Here is a 7,822-nt window from a genome sequence, read left to right on the forward strand (position 1 = left end):
AATTTACAAAAATTGATATTCTAAATATGGAACATTATATTTCCATATCAATTATATATAATCCTCTTGATATTATGCGATATTCTTTCAACACTCCACCTCAAGCTAGATAATGGAATTCCCGATACTTAGCTTGCACAGTACTTCTTGAAATGACTTCGAATTCACTGCCTTTGTCAAGATATCCGCCAGCTCATCTTCAGATTTGACATAAGGCATTTCCACCACTTTTGCTTCAATATTCTCCTTTATGAAGTGTTTGTCTACTTCCACATGTTTGGTTCATTCATGTTGCACGGGGTTTTCAGAGATACTAATGGTCGCCTTGTTGTCACAAAACAGTCTACAAGGAAGGACATGTTGAAGGTCCAATTCTGTCATCGGTCTTCGCAACCACAATATCTATGTCAGTCCACTTTTAATTCCTCTGAACTCTGCATATGTGCTAGAAAGTGCTACAACATTCTGCTTCTTGCTTCTCCACGTTACAAGGTTCCCTCTTACAAAGGTGAAATATCCGGCAGTTGATTTTCTATCATTGGGGTTCCCCGCCCAGTCAGCGTCGGTAAAACCATGTATTTCCATGTGTCCGTGCTTCTCAAACATAAGCCCATGTTCAGCCGTACCCTTCAAGTATCAGATGATTCTTAGGACTGCTTCCCATTGTTCTTGTTGCGGTGTATGCATGAATTGACTCGACACCCCTACTGCGTATGCAATATCTGGCCTTGTGTGGGATAGATAGATAAGTTTTCTGACCAGTCTCTGGTATCTCCCCCTGTCGGTCTGCCTCGCCTCTTCCTTCAGTCCATGATTTTGCACCATCGGAGTATCCACAGGTTTGCAGTCGACCATTCCGATTTCTGCCAATAGGTCGAGTACATACTTCTTTTGATTTATGAAGATCCCCTTTTTTACCTTAGCACTTCAATTCCCAAGAAGTACTTGAGGAGACCAAGATCCTTCATCTCGAATTCATGAAATAGGTTCTTCCTTAGCTCGGCTATTTCCTCTTCATCATCTCCGGTAATGATCATGTCGTTTACGTATATAATCAGACACGTGATCTTGCCGCCCCTTTTTCTTAATGAACAAAGTATGGTCCGAGTTACTCTGTTTGTACTCGTACTTTTTCATCACTTCTGTGAATCTTCCAAACCATGCTCTCGGAGATTGTTTCAGCCCGTGCAATGTCTTTTTGAGTTGGCATACTTCCCCATCTAAGAACTCTTCAGAGAATCCCGGTGGAGGCTCCATGTAAACTGGTTTCGGCAACTCTCCATGTAGGAATGCATTGGTCACATCGAACTGGTGAAGTGGCCAATCTTTATTGGCGGCAATTGAGAATAGCACTCTTACAGTGTTGATTTTAGCCATTGGTGAGAAGGTCTCATCGTAATCCACACCATATGTTTGGGTATATCCCTTCGCCACAAGACGCGCCTTATATCTTTCTATCCGGCCTTCTTTTTATCGTGAACACCCATCTGCGTCCAACTGCCTTCACCCCTTTAGGTAGTTTGCCTCGTACCCACGTATTGTTTTTCATTAATGCCTTCGTCTCAATAAACATGGCTTCCCTCCACTTCTTATATTTCATTGCTTCTTCGGCTGACTGTGGAATTTCCTCCTCTTCATACAGTGCAGCCTCGAAAGCTCGAGCTAGCTTGATCAGGTTCCCTTGCACAAAATTTGCAACTCCATAACGACTCTTCTTCCCAATCTTTTCTTGGGAGTATTTATTTGGTAGAACTCCTCTTGTACTCCGAGGAGAGAACACATACCTCCATGTGTCTCCATCAATTGTGTTGTCTTCCCCTTGAAGTCTGTATCAACGGGATCAGTGATAATTGGAATCTCAACTACACTTGGTTTACAGATTACCTCGGATATCGTCGAAGGAGGATCACAAGGAGGTGGGTGAGACGGCTCTTGTGGTGAGACTTGCTCGGTGGAAGTGACAACTGGATCTGTTGGTTCCTCAATCGAGGAGCTTGGAACTGGCACAACCCAACTTAGATAGTCCTCGAGACTACATGGGTCACTCTCACCCTGACCATTAAGGTGGGTGTGATAGAAAATTCGATTTCCAAAAAATTACAGTTCATGGTGGTAGTGATTTTTTTGGTGTTGGGATTAAAACATATGTATCCTTTTTGGTTCACCCCATACACCACAAATACACATTTGATTGCGCAAGGCGGGAGTTTCGTTCTTTTATGATTGGGTATATGGGTGTAAACAGTACAACCAAAGTCTTTCGGAGGAAGGTTCAAGTATTCGGGAATTTTGGCTTGTTTGGATAGTATATCAACGGGGGTTTTCATGTTCAGGATTTTGGTGGGGAGACGATTGATGAGATATATGGATGTAGCAAAGGTTATCAACAAAAATCACAAAATATCGATAACCATTCCCACCAATAAAAGGTGCAGGACCCCAAACATCAGTGTACCAAAGAAAACATAGATTGCATACGAGTATTCGTGGGTTTAAAAGTCTGCCTTTGGCTCTTGACCAAAACAAAAGTCTCACAAGAAAAATCAGAGGGAATTGAAAGGTTCGGATAAAGCAATTTAAAATAACCAGGAGAAGGGTGTCCTAGTCTTCGGTGCCAGAGCCAAGTTTCCTGTTTCATGGATCTGTGAGCCAGCATCGTACTCCCATGTTGAGCTATCTCATCCACATAGTTGAGCCCTTGCTTCTCAGTGCCACACCCAAGAATCCTCCTCGTCTGAATATCCTGCAGAATACAATAGTCGGGATGAATTAGGAGTGTGCAGCTTAACTCCTTTGTCACATGGCTTATAGACATCAATCTTTGAGATAAAGTAGGAACATATAAGCAATTCATGAGTCAGAGTGTAGGTGATATTTCAATCGTGCCAGATCCCACAACAGTAATCAATTCCACATTCGCAGTTTTAATAAATGATTTTGTAACTTCACCAAAGTCAAGAAAATCATTTATATAAGGAGTCATAGTATCGGTCGCCTGATAAGGCTCATTTCATGCATCGGTTTAGGGAAAAAATATACGCTACTTGATCGGTTTATCGCGCAAAGCAAGTGTTAAATGTGCAGGAATGCCGCTTGACCAAGGCAACAAGGCCAAACTGATCAAGCAAGTACAATAGGCGAAAAGAGGCCAGAAATCGGGGGAGTTGATCAAAGGGAGTAACCAAGCAGGCAAGGAGGAGACCACATGCTTCTAGAAGAAGGACACGCGAGGCAATGAGCTGGATGGTGCGCATCATTCTGTTAGCAAGGACAACGTTCTAGAAGGGGACACGTGCTGATATATGAGACGCAAGGACAGAGCTGAGTCATGAATCTGTTACTGAAAAGCGTCGTCATTCTAGAAGGAAAGCACGTAGCAATCGATGAGTCGCTCACACTCAGCGTGAGCGAATATTCCCTGCCAAGATCGTTATCCAGCTGGAGGTCGTGCCGAGCCTACAAATAGAGGATGTGCCACCACATAGAAAATATCGGATCCTTTACTTTCCGTCTTTAGTTTAGTTTAGCTTAGCTCTCTAGTTTAGTTCAGTTCTCTAGATAGTTTAGATAAAGTAATGCTTAGTTAGAAAGGGTGATCGAAGGAGCGCTGCGGAATACTTGATATCTGTCGGCGTATTCTTAAGTTTTCCGTCGAGGATCTCCTCGGTTTTACTTGCTTTCGTATTTTTCGAAGTGTTAGCTTAGTTTAAATTTCACGCTGTACTGTTCTGAGTTTAGTTTTAATCAAACTTGCTTTTATTTTCATCGTGGTGTTTACTGTTTCACGTAGTTAATTTTTCATTCTAGTCTGAAATTCACTTGACCCAGTAGTTAAAATTTCCTTGATCAAGTTAAAAAGTTAAATTCTGTCTAGAGTAAAATCAGTAGGAAAAAACACTCAAAGTTAAAGCGTGGCAGCAGCCAACCCCCTGTTCACTACTCACACACTTGATACACTAGCTTCTCTATGGGATCGACCCCGAACTTGCCGCTTTACTGTTAAAGTAGTGCAAAATTGAGAGTTTATAAATTACTTTGGTAGGAAACGAGTGAGAGCGAGATTGCATTGATCAAGTGGCAACGACATTTGCTAACTGATCCAACCGGTTCGGTTATCTTCCATATAACTTGATCCATACTCTATTCGCACCCATTCTCAAGGCTCTTCCATCGCCCCACAGTCAAATATCCAGCCCTTCGAATTTTTATCAGTTATATCAGAAACGTAAAATGCAGCGGAAATTTCTCGTAAGAGTGTAAACTGATTATTTGACTCAAAGCTGGGTAAATATCAGATTTCTGGAAAGGCAGGGGTTCATTTTTATTTTTCGGACAATCAGGAGGGTGAAATTTAAAGACATGGGGTCTGCTTTTATATTTCATAATTTTCTAGGGTAAAAACCGAGAAGTCCCAAACTTAAAATTAGAGCTTGGATTTAATCCAAACCCTTTACCTCCTTTCGTCGTGCCGCTTCTGTTCTCCGTCCACTCGGCAAAATTTCCGGTGCCCCTCACGTTGCCGCCGACCGGTGAAGCCTCAATTCGGTCGGTTCCCCATTGTTCCCAGCCTCAATTCGTCGTGGTCCTCCATCTCCATTCACCTCGACCGCCATTTTCGTTTGGGCTTGAGATGCCCTTGCTTTCTGCCTTTCCACCCACCAATCGGGGTATCCAACCCTCTTGAAACAGGTCTCCCAAGTGTGTTTCTGTTTCCCGCAATAGGAGCACCACAATTTTGATGTGTCGGGCTTGTTTCCCAGTCGGTTGGTGGCCGCGGAGCGCAGTGGTGGTGGGTCGTTGCGGTGTGGAGGTCGTTGGATCTGTGCGGCTAAGCCTTGTCCGATTTCTCCCCAAATGATGAATCGACATTGCCGTTGGCTTCGTCGGTGGGTGAGGGCGACGCCGGTGGCATGATTCGATCGAGTCGCCTCCGTCTTCCTCCACTAATGGGTGTGGATCTTACTTCAGAATCTCCCGTCGGATTCAATCATACTCCTGATTTAATCTTTTCAAGAATTTGATGAGTCGCTTGGAGTTTGAATAGGTTCGAAATTGATCAATCCCCTTGTCGCAATAGCTAACCGGTTGTTTCTGACATTGATCTATATTGATCCACAATCCGTGGATCTTTCTGTAGTATGTTTCCAGATCCATATTTCCTTGTTTGATGTTAATCGCCTTTTCTTCCCGGTCGTAGATGAGGTACAGATCTGCCTTGTTCTTGAAAATCAATGCGAGGTTATCCCATAGGGCGTTCGACGTCTGGTGGTGGGCGAAGTCAGCAATGATGTCGTTTTCGATGTTGTCGACAATCCACGAGAACACCACAAGGTCGTTCTCTTCCCATTAATCAAATCCCTTACTCCCCGGTTCTGGGGGATCGTTCCTCTGCCTCCTATCTTCACTACTTTGATCAACCTTGCCCATAAAGGGTAGTTTTTTCCATTAAACTTGAATGGCACTCTGATGCTTTTGCTGTTTCTCAGCTGCTCCAGATTGTCTTTTGTATCTTTTGTATCCACTGTATCTGACATATTTTGGTGTAGGTTCGGATTTTCTATGTTGGTTTTGGCTGGAAAAGGGTCGAGAATTGGTATTATTGGCTATGATTAAATTTTTCTGAGCCAAGATAGTCCTGCTCTAAGGACATGTTAGAAATCAGTAGAAGAAATATCTTCTTATTCAGTGTAATTGTGATACAGAGATTACAAGATTATATATGCTAGAATATCTCTACATGTGGTAAACCTAATTTACAATAATTGCTATTCTAAATTTGGCACATTATATTCTCATATCAATTGCATATAATCCTCCTGATATTATGCGATATTTTTCTAACAATACGAATGGTTATTAGTATTAATTATTTGGTTCTGGTCTTATCAAATTAGTTTGAAGCTAGACAATTTTAGTTCCAAATTATCATCGACTATTTACACTATTTTTGTACTTTGACTTGAAGAAAACATTATGTGGCGCACATTGCTAGACTACATATGGGGTTAGCTTTCTTCTTTATCCTTGTTTTGCTGGTTATGTGCTGCTGGAGTTAGTATTCAGATTCTCTCACTCTCTCCGCTTCCTGATATTGTGGTGTTAGCTTAGGGTAATGGCATTTTTAGCTTGGTGTGTGTGATGCTCCAAATTGTATTGATTTGTTGTTTTGTCTTCTTTTACTTGTTTTGTAACTCTATGCTCACCTCTTTGGCTCGAGCATTTTAATGCATTTATTGTACTTACGAAAAAAGGTATGTGTAGTGACCGACCTAAAATTTCGACTCTGGAGTCCCCATGCCCCAAATTACTAACAACTATAGATTATTTTGTGATATTTGTCTCACCGAAAGTAATTGTGACATGGATGGTGGTAGGAAGTCGAGATCTATAGACTAATAATGAACGACAAATAATAAAAGGGTGGTGACAATAACTAGAGATACATATACTGAAGTAACGTAAACATTGAAAGAGCCGACATTGTCACATATACTTATAAGATCAATTATACACATATTTGTTTTTCAAAACAATACTCCATCCGTCCCCAGAGAGTATGAACATTTGGTTCGGCACGAGTTTTAATGCATAATTTAAAAAGTAAGAGAGAGATAGAAAGAAAAAAGTTTTTAAAGTATTGTTAGTGGAGAATGAATTCCACGAGAAATGAGTTTCTAAAATTAGAAAGTTCATATTTTTCAAGGACAGACTAAAAAGGTAATAGTTCATAGGAGTACTTTTCAGGGATGGAGGGAGTAAGAGCATCCGCAATAGCGGACGACGCACGCCCTAGCGACCGGCTAGCGGCTCGGGCGTCACATTCGTCCGCTATTAGAGTCGGAAAAAGCGAGACGGACAAACGGGGTGGACGAGCGGTCGTCCGCGGTGTGATGGCGTTAGCCGATCGCTCGTCCGCTATTGTGCTGACGCGACCGGCGAGCGCTATTTTTTTATTTTTTTAAAATCAACTCTATATATACGGCCCATTGCACTTCATTTCATTTGCACAACTTGTATTAACGAGTTTCTCTTTCTCCACTCTCATTTCTATTGAAGATAAATGGATCACGACAGTGACTCTCCCACCATGAGCGAATCACAAACGCCGATTTTTTTTGTTGCATTATGTATTTTTTAAATTTAAATATGTATTTTTTAAAAAATAAAATGGTTTCAATTTCTCCGTATCCATGTCGAATTTTTAATTTTGTATTTGTGAATTTGTGTATTTGTTTTATTGGCTAGGGCGTCGGCTAGTCTTAGTGCTAGCCTATTACTAGGTTGTGGGATGTCCTAATGATATGGCAGGCTGTGAGATGTCCTAGTGACGTGGCATAATATATTTCAAAATGACTAATCATGAATAATACTGAAAACAAGCTAATTTGTGCTTTGTGTAATTTTTTTTTAATTTGATTATAACTAAGATATTTTTCTATTAAAAAGTAAGTGTGAAACAAGTTTTTATTAGAAAGTGCGTGTGAAACCAAAAAATAAAGGGTGCAAGTTATAATTAAAGCGCGTGTTTTTTTGAAAAAATGTGCAAATGTTATAGTTATAAAGTTTGACATAATAAAAAGTTGTGTTCGAGTGTGAAATGAGAAATAGAAAAATGTACTAACAGATGAATTACGAGTTCAAGGAGGTGCGTTAGCCGCCTGTACTAACAGATGAAAATATCCCGGGTGGTTGTGTGTGAAATTTATAGGAGTATACAGTGGAATAGTCTCTCGGTCTCACTCAAAATGTCAATTTTTCATATTTAGTTTGTCCCATTCAAGATGTTAATTTTTCATATTTAAAAATAAATTTGTTTCTCTTT

At 40.8% G+C, this 7,822-nt stretch overlaps 1 long non-coding RNA gene across 1 annotated transcript; it reads left to right on the top strand.

The window, feature by feature from the left end:
* The first annotated feature begins 4,230 nt into the window (after window positions 1–4,230).
* On the top strand, window positions 4,231–5,625 carry LOC121795910. Its single transcript, XR_006049654.1, has 2 exons — window positions 4,231–5,044; window positions 5,198–5,625. It is a non-coding gene; the product is annotated as an uncharacterized LOC121795910 (long non-coding RNA).
* Window positions 5,626–7,822: the final 2,197 nt, after the last annotated feature.

This window comes from Salvia splendens, chromosome 1 (assembly GCF_004379255.2).
Source record: "Salvia splendens isolate huo1 chromosome 1, SspV2, whole genome shotgun sequence".
Classification (NCBI taxonomy): Eukaryota; Viridiplantae; Streptophyta; class Magnoliopsida; order Lamiales; family Lamiaceae; genus Salvia; species Salvia splendens.